Raw genomic sequence first — 12,107 nt, forward strand, 5'->3', positions numbered from 1 at the left:
GTGCCAGTGAAATTGTTTGTTTGATTATTTTTTGCCAGCAAATCATTATATATCACTTTGGGCTAGCTCATGGACCGTGGGAGCAGTGGCAATCAAATACAGGGAGGAAAGAAAATACTTCTTGTATGTGGGAGTGTGACTTGGGGAGCGTGCACAGTATGAAATAATCAAGCTGCTGGCAGATCCCAGTGTACCAGGGGGAGGACAGGGAAGGGGAAAGCTCAGCATTTTCACAGAACTTGCCCCAGTTTCTCCAGGTCTAGAGATGCCATTCTGCCTGTCCACAGCCAGTCCAAGGAAAACAACTACAGTGTGAAAGCAGGTCTTTCCTCCCTCCTCCTGCAGCCTCAGCAAGAGAGGAGAACAAACCAGGAGGATTGAATTTTATTAACTTTCTCTACTTTGGACCCAGCTCAGGGCAGAAATAACAAGCATCACTGTGGACAGACTATCAATGTGATATTGATGTCTCTATGTAATTTGAAATGAGTTAAGCCACCACTCAAAAACACCTTACTGCATTGTCTGGTGGCCAAAATGTGTCCCCATTCTGTCTTCCTCATCAAGTTCTTTATTTAATAAAGGTTAAAAAAAGACTTCATTCTCATCTCCTAAAAATGTGCTAAAGAAGCAGAAAACAGAAGGGAAAATATTGATGTCTGGAAGAGCTTCTAGGTTGTTACTGAGTGCCTGGTATTGCAGAGCCACATTGTTAAGGTTTCTGTACCCAGAGGTGACTTCTAAATGGTTCTGACTCATTGAGCACGGAAATTTAGACTAATTTGCTTCCTTTCTGATAGAATTAATAACGACAAACTGATGGGTATTCTGCATAGGAACCTCATTCCAGAAGAGTAATGATCTTGTAAGAAAAGATATTTTCAGGTCACAAAGCATTTTGCAGATATCTCCCGCCTGTGCTGGTGACCAGTCCTCTGCAGTGAACAGCCATGTCACAGGGGGAGGTGTGACTGTGCCTTGTGAGCTGCTGCCCTGTCTGCCTGCAGGACCTGGGTCTAAACACTGCAAGCACCTCCTGAGCCAACAGGAATGGTGTTTAGCCCATGGATGAGCCCTGAGGGGGTCTGGATTGCATGGGGGGTTGGTGCAGGCTGAATGAACCAGTGGATTGCTGCTAAAGGCTTTGCCTGGATGAGCCGAGGAGGCAGCACTATTTATTTCATTTGAATAATATATGACTAATAAGTTAAATAAGAGAAGGCAGAGTGAGCTTTCCGGTTAAGCCAAAAGGTTTCATGCTTGTTTCCTGAGCATCTTGAGTCCCTGGGAAGCTTTGAAGTGGTCCTAATGAACTTGCCAATGTAGATAATGTAAAATCTTTAATAATTCATTTATCAGGCAGAGCTGTCTATGATATATGTTATGAAATGTTTAAAGAGATGAAAGTGTCCTAAGTGGTTGCTTGACCTCAAATAAAATGGTAAAAATTCTGATGCAAAGATCTTTTATGGAAGCACTTCAATCTACCTTGCTTTGGATTAAATTTTCCTAACTGGGCTGTCTTTTATGCCCTTATAATACTGCTTTTGCATGAGATAACAAAAAAGAGGAGTGAGGGAGAAAGACCTGAGGAGTAGCAATCAAAATTCCCAGAGACCAACATCACCAAATAGCAGCCATTAACTGTTGTCATCTTGATCTGTATCAAGTGATCAAGGCCAGGAAACAAGCCATAAAAGAACTTGCTTTATCTTATCAACCCTCCTATACCCATTATACCTTTATTGTGGTAGGAACTTTCATTTCCTTCACCTTCGTCTTTTGGGGCACCTGTGAAATTTAGACTCCTGCTTTGCAATCTAATAACCAAAAATGCCCCCTACCCATGCGGAGCATCCCACAGCCTTTTGATGGCAGATGCTGTTTGGCATCTTGGTGAGACTGTGGTGTCAGAAGTGACCCAGCAACCAGTCTGTGACCAGGACATTTTTTTTCCCCCTCAAAGTAATGCAGATTGTTGTGGGAGAGAGCAATAGAAACTGAGGATTTGTAGCAGGGGGCTGAGCATCCACACAGCTCTTGCCAAGGACAGGGGATGCCAGTGGTGTCTGCCAGTGGCTTAGGACATCTCCTGGCCACTGGGCAGAAGAAAGGGTGCTCTCAGCCCCTCTTCCCTCTCACACAGGCTGGTGCCACCAGCACCATTGGCTCTTTGCCATGGCCCCACAGTGCCACAGCCTCTGCACTGTTTCCAAGCTGGGAAATGCAGCAGGAGACATGCAGGGGGTTGGAGGTGAAGTGTGGGATCACTTCCTCCCTGCCAACACAGGTCCAAAACACATTTTTACAGGGTTGCACACATGACTGAACAGTCCCTCCCATCGGTGTCAGAGCTCTGGGGTTGCCTGGGCAATAACCACCCTCTTGTGTTTGTGTTTCCAGGGGCTGTCCTGCACACTGTCACGTGAAAGTTGCTTTACTCACAACAACCCAAGTGAGTTTGGCCGTGCTCACATCTCAGTTCTGGCTGGGCAGGGTCACATCCTCCCAGCCCAGGGGCACACTGTGTCCATGTGGGGGACAGCAAGTGCAGTTTTCTTCCTATTTCCACTCTAGAAGATTACCTAACAACAATTAAAGCCAGTGTTTTGGTAGCATTATAACAGCAGTGCTGTAATGTGCCAAGACAAGGAAGGGCCTGAGAACAGCAAAAATTTGTTTGTATTTTTAGCTCTCAGCTCTGACTTAAATGAAGGTTTCAAACATGTGGCATGAGTCCTCTTGGATCATGTTTAAAATAAATTTTGTGTGTTTGGAAACAGTGAAACTAGAAACTGCAACAACAAATGTTGTGTTTGGGGGAAAAGATAGCAGGGAGAGAAGAAACAAGCCTATCTGGAGATCTTATCTTCGTTTTTCTTGGGAGGACAATTTATCTGGCCAGCACTGGAAGCTGATCATGGCTGGGTGGTTCCCAGCAGCCACATTTGGAAAGGAAAGGGAGGCAGCAGTAGGCCAGGTAGATATCTGAGTACTTCCACATCTGCTCTTTTAAGTCAAATACCAGATGTTCAGGCTTTGCCTGCAAACCTTTAACGACTCAGATGAAAATGAAATGTTTGCTGCATTCTCTGCCTGGCTCCCTTTCAACACCACACAGTGCACACACATCCCCTGTCACCTGCACTTGCCTCCTTGCACATGGCCCAGATTTGAGCCTTGTGGCTATTTCCAGGATTCCTTAGTTTTCCCTTGTCCATTCTAGCAGGAAAAGAGATGGCAAAAGCTAGATCTAATGTATGCAAAAGAGACCACAGTGGTCACTGGTGCAGCACTGATGTTAAATGCTTTAGGAGACCCTTTCTTCAGCCTGCATAAAACTCCATTCTGCCAAGGAAGTATATCCTGATTAATTGCATACATTTACGAATACATTCTATGTCTAAATTTTAAAATCATGCTCATTGCACAACAGAACTTTATCCAGTTCCTATGATGCCCTTCTTCCTCAAAGTCTTCACTGCACAAACATTAACAGGGTGCAGTGGCCTGCCTGTGTTTTGGCCTGACACCTGGGAAATATTTTTATTACACAAGGTTTCCTTATCTGCTCCAGCAATAAAACTAATGGAGCCAGGTGTCTGCTAGGTCCTGTCTGCTTGGGAGGTGAATGAGAGCCCTCCTGTGAGCTCCTGCCTTGGCTTGAGATAGTGTCACTCCTCCCAATGTTAACACCAGTTTAGCGTCTGAGATTGCCAGTGGATTTTGTTTCTAATTAATATTTGCAGGGTAATAGACATTTATTTGTATAAATATATAACAGGGCCACATTTTACAAGCCCAGTTCCCACCCAAAGTCCCTGCCTTTGTGAGCGAGGCCCACTCACCTGCTGAAAAATCCCTTGAGCCTGAATGTGTTGAAATAATTTGGTGTCCCAAGCTGTATAATATATTAAATGAATCACAGTACAAGAAACAGATGTTTATTCCAGTGAGTGCAGGAGTCCAGACACAAAGTATTGGGTTACTGTCTGTCTCAGATAACAGTAGAAAGCAGAGAAAAGTTGGGATTAAACATTCTACATGTGTTCAGTGTAGAAACTTTAAAAATGTAGCCCAGGTTCTGTTCCTGGCCTTATTGGAACAAACCTGCAGTTGCCATGAGGCATTTCCAGGCTGTGATCAGCGCCTGGGCACAAACCTGGCTGCATGCCCTGCACATTACACCAAACTGTGAGGCTGAGGTTCTTTACTTTGGTATCTGGCCATGCTCCTTGGGACAGTGATCTGTAGCTGATATCTGTGAGAGATTTGGGACCTCTGAGACCCCACCTGTGACATTTCAATTCTTTAGACACTGCTGTCCTGAGATCTAACTGCAGAACTGGGCTTTTCAAATTAGCTGTTTTCCTTAAAATAAAGGCTCATTATATTAGATTAGTTGGTGTTGTCTGTTAAACCAAAACTCTAGATTAGGAGTGAGAAAACCTGGGCTGATTTTTTTTTTTTTTCCAAATGAAACATGAAATATGAGGCACTCTAGAGGAGAAATCTGGAGGCCAGAGCGTCTCTGTCAGGCTGGCCCCTTGACTCTTAGCAACTTTGTACAAGGAATGTTTACTTAAAACTCTGTACAGGAGAAAGCAGGAGCCTGAGAAAGCAAATGAGGTAACTTTTTTCTCTGTAGAAAGATCATGCATATCCAGGGATGCTCCTTGCTTGCAACTTTTGTGCCCCGCACTGATTCTTTTATCATCAGCATTACCCACATGAGTCCTGCTTGGGGTCATTTCTAGAAGACCTGGGGGTCCAGGCTGTGCCCTGTGCTTGGGGACCCTGAGGGATCTCAGCCCTTGGCCCCACAGGAAGGCAGCCAGTGCAAAGCAGTGTGACCAGATCTCCAGCAGCTCCTGTCACCTGCAACCACTGTCCTAGCTGGCAGCAACTGTGGAAGGTGAAAAGCACCATTTCTACATTATAAAATCTGTTTAAACAAACAGACCTTTGCTCAGAGAGAGCTTTGCCTCTTCCCACCTCCCACTGCTGTATCACAGGCAGTGCTTCCTGGCTGCACAACCTGAGCTTCACTCATAAAGGAGGAAAGATCTGCTGCTTCTTTTCTGTTCCTGTTTGCATCCCTCACCATGCTTGAAATGAGCTGTATCCTGAGTTATTCTTGTACAAGCCTTCCCATTGTTCACGTCACGGGTTATGAATTCTGTCCCTTTGAAGAAATATGAGCCATGTTATGGAAAAGTGAGAACGGTGTTGAGTCTGCACGAGATACTCATGGATGTGACATACAGGAAAAGGATGAGTGCTTTGCTCTGTCCTCATGAATGGAGCCACAGGAAGGAGATGTGACAGGGCACTGGGTGAGCTGCTGAGAAATTTCCATGGTTTGTCATTCTGCACTGGCTCAATTTGCATCCTCATCCTGCATTTTCATTGACTGAAAATATTCCTCATAAAGAGTTCCTCTGGCATTAACAGTCTTGTCTCTGCTAAAAGGTTTTTTTAATACCTAGTGCCAGTGATTCACACTTAATTTGCAATATTTGTATCGTGACAACCCATGGTTTCAGGGTACAGGTAGCTCAGTACAAACTGGGATTGAGCAGACCTGCTTATATGTACCTGCTTGGGAAGGAGAGGCTGGGGAGCAGCCCTTCAGGAAGACACATGGGACTTTGGGTCGATGGCAAATTAAATATGAGTCAATAGTGCCTGTCAGTCAAAAGGGCCAACCAAGTCCTGAGGTGCACCAGGCACAGCATCACCAGCTTGTCAAGGGAGGAGATTGTCCCACTCTGCTCTGCCCTGCTGCAGGGTATTCTGTGCAGATTGGAGCTCCTCAATGTAAGAAGGACATCAAACTATTAGACTGTGCTAAGAGGAGTCCAATTAAGATGCTGCCTCGAGGGCAAGACTGAGAGGAGCAGCTGAGATATCTTGGTTTGTTCAGCTTGGAGAAGAGGAGACTGAAGGGTGTCCTCATTGCAGGCTACAGCTTCTTCACAGCAGGCAGGAGATGGGGAGATGGGCAGGTGCTGATCTCTCTTGGGTGACAGGAGAATATGGAATGAAGCTGTGTCAGGGGAAGTTCAGACTGGACATTAGGAAAAGGTTCTTCACTGCGAGGCTGTTGATGTCTGGAACAGACTCCCTGGGGAAGTGGTCATTGCACCAACTCTGCCAGAGTTCAAGGAGCATCTAGAGGATGCTCTCAGTCATAGGGTTTATTTGTAGGTACTACTGTGAGGAGCAAGGAATTGGACTCAATGATCCTCATGGGTCCCTTCCAGCTTGAAGTATTATATGATCTTATGACAGTCATTGGTCCCCTGCCCAACTTTCCACACTATACTGCTCCTATATTGTCATCAATTCTGCCAGCTGAACATTTGCAAGGATGTGAGAAAGCCCTTTGTGCTGACAGAGACCTCTGATGGCTGCAGTCTCCTCCCCAGGATGCCATTACCAGGCACAAGGTGTATTTTGGTGGAACAGGGGAAAAACCCAAAATGCCGCAGCCAAAGGCCTGATGCAGGCAGGTGCTGAGCACCACCAGTCTGGAGCATTTGGAGTTTGCTGCTGGGGCTCTGTGGCCTGCACTGCCCCTGGGATCTCTTGGCATTTTGTTCCCCCAGCCCTCTGTCAGCCCTGGCAGTGCCATGCTCACCGACGCCAGCTGCGCTGCCCATCCCCAGCTCCTGCAGGCTGCTATCATGTGCAAAAAGGAAGGAGAAGGCAAAACAAGCACAGCCAGGAATCACATCATATTGCTGCAGTCCTGCCAGGAAACAGACTGTAGAAGTTCCTGTGTTTAAAAGCCAGGAGATGAGTTTTATTGTTAGTAGTTGTTATAGCAACCTGAGGTGCTGGAGAGCAATACATGCTCGGTGCCTTGCAGCAGACTCTGACAAGTTCAAGACTGTTGCCTTGCTGCTAAATCTTGTTGCCAAGGCAATGCAACACAAGGCAAGAGCCTAGAGAAATGAATACTGCTGACAGCTCATGCCAGCAGGCCTGGGCTGATTAAAAGGGAACTTTTAAAATTGATGTTAACTTGAAAAGCACAGCAGCAGAAAGGAAATGGGAGCACAGATACGGAGGAGAGGATCCAGAGGAGGAGCAATGGGTTAATGTCAAGCAACAGGTAAAGGAAAGCATTTGATTAAAAAACAATGTGGCTGACAGGATGTCAGCTCATGAGGCAAGAAACGCGCCGCATTTTTGGAGGGAGTAAAAGCAAAATCACAAAATCCTCACTTTTTAAATTTGTTTAGCCTGGGCAGTACTGCTGTAATTTGAGAACTTGGGAATTGTAATTTGGGAACTTTGGCTTTTTCCCAACAGTGTTGACAGCAAAAATAATTTTCTCAGTAAATTTGTTTAGTGGCACGGATATTGTTGCTGCTGTAGTAAAAACCATGAAATAGCTCAGTCAACTTTCAATTTTATGTTCATTTTCAGCCTTTTAAAAGTGCTTCATGGTGAAAGGTTAGCTGGAAAAGAGATGAAGCTGCAAGCTGATTATTCTCTCCTGTCTATGATTCACTGTTAATGCTGACAGTATACTCTGAATTGAAGGAAGAATATTACCCCAAGGACCACAGAGTCAAAATAAATGATCAATGCTGAAGAAGTCAGGTAATTATGTTAATTTCAACTACACATACAATATTTTTACATTGCTATGGGATACTGGAGTTCTAAAATTCAAGTACTGCAGAACTACCTCAGATACACAATGATCTCAGATGAACTTGTTGACTTGTCAATTGGTTTGTGAATAAAAGCATAACATTTCTTGGACAATTACCATAGCAGAATTCTGTTCCATTCCCACTTATGCCCCATATATTTTACATTTCCATGAATTATCAATATCTAAAAAATGACCTCATGTTTTTCTATTCACTGATGACTCCATCATGTGCAACTTTCAGTACAGTAGTACTTTACCTGACCAAATGCCCTGAGTGGGAATTTGTTCTTCTGGCACCTGCTATGGATCATGGAAAAGTCAGGTCTGCAAGTACTTTGTATTATATTAAAATGGGAAAGTAAGACATGGGAAGTGGTTTGCCAATTGTGCTGGATTTTTTTTGTGTGTGTGCATTCCTTGGCAGAGCCATCTCTATTGACCTTCATAAAAGTCAGGTTTTTTTAATTACCTGGCAGATATTTTTGTACTATTTTGAAGTTCTTAAGCCGTGGGCCAGGAAGCAGGCAGGTGACTGGTCATATGCTTGTAGCCATCATTTGGTTTTCAGCAGCTAAATTATATTCAAAAAAGCTGGCAATGTGTTACTTGCTCCCTTACTACTGTTACTGGCATTTTTCCACAATTGCCATAGCTAGCTGTGAGATATTATACAATCAGAAAAAAGGGAAAAACTGGTTCAGACAATTGTGAAGAGAACATGGCATTGCCCCAGAGGATGTTTTTATTTGGAGACTGTCCATTAGATAAAGAAACATGAGAGTCCAAGATCTGGGCATTTGGTTGTTTTTTTGTTTGTTTTTTTTGGGGTGGGTTTTTTTGTTTTGTTTTGTTTGGGGTTTTTTGGTTTTTTGGGTTTTTTTATAAGAAAACAAAAAGAAACTCTATTTTTAGTCTTAGTTTAATTTCTCTGCTGGTGATTCCACACGTGGTGTTATTTCTTAATATATTCAGGAGAAGGTTTTGAAGCCCTCCAGAATATCCTTCCTTTTTCTGAAGGGAAGCATAAACAGAAGTCAGGCTAGTAAAAAGGCAAAACCATATGGGCAGGTCACACAGCAACATCAACATTTAGCTGAACTGCAGGACCCCAGAGCACTTCCAAGACCTGGCTCTCCTATCTGCAAGTCCCATCTGCCCCTAAAGCCTGTGACAAAAGGATCCTTCTTGGAAGCTTTCTAGACCATGTTTACCAGCCCAAACCTGTTGTGTGATGCCTCCTCCAGGACAGATGGGACACTCAGGGGAAGCTCAGACCCCCCAGAAAGAACCAGGGCTGAAAAGCACTGCAGCTAAATGCACCTTGGACAGCCTCTAAAATAGGTCTGCAGAGCCCAAGGGCATCCCCCTCTGCTTCCTTCTGCCTCCTGTCCCCCTTCCCTGCTGTGCCCTTGCTCGAGAGCCACCCCCAGAGAGCAGGGAAGCAACGTGGAGCTGGGACAGTGTGTCATCAAGATAGCTACTGATAGCAGAGCAGACAGAGCTATTTCCAGAATGATTAATACTATTAGCACATGCTGAAGCTTTAGGCTAAACATAAGCTTTAGAGGAATGGATTTTGATGTAAAAAGTGAATAAATGAGACAACTGTCAGAACAATGAGTGGTGAACCAAGTAAAGATTCTCAGTGCAGGAGATGCAAAGCACTGCCTGCTGGCCTGTTTTCACTGAGCCTGCTGGTAAAATTCCCCCTGCCCTTCAGGCTGGGGAAATAGCTCAGCAATAGCATGTGGCACAGAGGTAACCCAACAGCAGGCACCAAGGCTGCTCCCACAATTAATTAGCTGCATGGCATTTGAGCAGAGGCACGGCGATGGTAACACCCTGGGATCCAAGGCACTGATCCTCCCCCAGCCCAAACCATGCTCCACTGCTCCTGGAGCCTGTTTGAAGATCTTTGTGCTGCCCTTTACTGTACATACCTTGAGTGCTTGCAAGAGTACCAGTGTGAGGGCTCGTCTGTCACTGAATAAAAAGCACGTCTCAAAAGGGCCATCTGACTTATGCTGTCTTCTCATAATCCCCATTCCAGAGGTCCCAAATGCCATAATTGAAAACCTGCTGTTCATCCCCTGAAAGTCAGGTTTAACTTATTGTAAGCAGCTCCCAGAAGGACAGTATTTTGCATAATTAGTTACAGGGGATATGTGTAGCATTTTTCTGTTTTTCTTCTCCTGACACTTTCCTCACAGGAGAGCAAGCAAATAAAATGTAGGCATAGCTGGGCAATGTGCTCTTCCCCACTTCCTTTTTTTTTACCCCAATCATCAATCATTGTTTTCTTCTGGCTATAGCATTGTATGTACAGTTCTTCATTTCCTTTTTGAAAATTTATTCTTATTTTTCCTACACAAGACATCTTGAGAATAGATGTTTTGAACAGATTCACCAAAGTCAGGTGGGTTTGTTACTTTAGATCCATGTCTGCAAAGAAGTCACATGCTCAGGGTGTTTCTCTGGAGTAGCTAATTCAGCTTGGGCCCAGCCACATGATCCCCCTTCCCAGTCTTGCCTTATGGCCTCTGAGGAATGTTGCATTGGCTGCGAGGGAATTACTAGGTCTTGGCAAGACATGTTAATATCTTCGCAAAGACTTGTTAGGGACCAAGACTTCAGCCTCCAACTATTTCCTCTGATAAAGCAGAGTATTCACAGCAGTTCATTAGTCTTGAATTGCCAGTTTGACTTTGAGAGAAATGAAAGTTCCCCAGAAACAGGAGGGGCTCTGCAAGTAAAGCTGGCTGGTGTTGTCTGCCTGCTAGCAGGCTTCAAAACAGAAGCATAGTGTTGGATCCAGTTAGACAAATCAGTGGCTCAGGACACTTTAGTCAAGGGTTGGGAAAATGAGCACCCAGGTAGAAGAAAGATTATGAATTATGGCCATACCTGCTATAATGGGACTTGAAAGACTATTTGTCAGGACACCAGAAAATTTTGAGCATGCAAATTTAATGTTTTCTCCTGAAGATCTGCCCATGTTCATACACCAAGTTTGCAGCAGCAACAGAATTACAGTCTTGTTTTATTACAGCAGTTGTTTTGGGGGTTTTTTTAACACTCAGTGTATCTTTCCATTAGCATCCAACATTACACTGATAATCCTTGAAAGCACCAGAGCATGAGTATCATATCTGCAGCTGGATCTCTCTGCTAGGAAGCTCGTTACACAGCATGGAAAGAATTTTTGCTATCTCATTTGGAATCATTGATAACAATATCACAAGTGAAGGGAATGTATTGTTCATCCATGAGATGGGAAGGAATCATTCCCACAGTCCCAGCACATTGCTGTCCCAGGCAGCCACTTGCAAGGCAGAGAGGCAACATCTGAGTTACACATTTTGCAAACCAAGAGCAGTTTTTCCAAGCATGGGGGGCACAACCCTGGTGCAAGGGACAGGAGGTGTATCACAAAGCAGGTCCCTCCATGCCAGCTTCCCAAAGTACTTGTGTGATTGAGCTGAGCTTCAGAGCACAGCACAGAGAACATGAGAGGAACCTGAGAGCTGGCCCCTAGCAGCCGCAGCCAGCTCCAGCAGCTGGAGTGCTCCATCCGAGGAAGGGTATCTATCAGTCAGATGCTCAGAAAATCCCAGCTGACTCAGGGCCCCATTTCTTGGCTGTGTGCTGGCCTCTTTACACCTCTGGTGTTGGAAAAGGAAGTGGAACAGCCGGTTCTCATGTATACGTTCAACAGCTTTGAAAAGCCCCCCGTTGTAGAAAAACGCAGCAGAGCTGTGAGGTCTGGAGCTGGTTTCCTATCTGAAAGCCAGGCAGGATGCCTGATCTGTAGCTGCAGTTCAGCTTGACAGAGGGCCAACTCCAACACCGCTGTTCTCATCTGCTTCAGTGTCAGATGAACACTTGTGTGCCATTCTCCCATCCACCATCATACAAGCCTAAACCAAAGAATAACATTCTCCTGGCTTTTTACAGAGTGGTGGCATGAATTGCTGTCTTGTTCAGTGCCATTTTCTGGCACCCAGCTGGCACTGGGATCCAAATCAGGGCCCCAGTTCAGCAGCTACTCAGTGACTTGTCCCAGTGACATTCCAGCCTCCCTCGCCCTAGTTAGACACATGTTTAAAGAACTCACTACAGCCATGCTTAAGCCCTGAGAAAAAAGCATCCCAGCAGAAGGGCAGAGAACCAGCTCAATCAGCCACACACAGTGAGATGTGTTCAATGCTCAAGCCAACTAATGGAAGCCAACTAATGGGTAATCCTGTGTCTACCTACCACAAATGCGCAAGATAACTCACTGTTCTGCTTGGCAGAAGAGTGTTATTGCCCCTTGGGGAACAAGCCTTCCTGGTCAACGATTATTCTGTGATTCTGTGATTATCCTTGTGGAATAAATTATCAAACCAAAGTAATGTATGAGTATGTGTATATTTATTTATTTATTTATTTATTT

This window comes from Passer montanus, unplaced genomic scaffold (assembly GCF_014805655.1).
Source record: "Passer montanus isolate IOZ18808 unplaced genomic scaffold, ASM1480565v1 scaffold21, whole genome shotgun sequence".
NCBI classification, from domain to species: domain Eukaryota; kingdom Metazoa; phylum Chordata; class Aves; order Passeriformes; family Passeridae; genus Passer; species Passer montanus.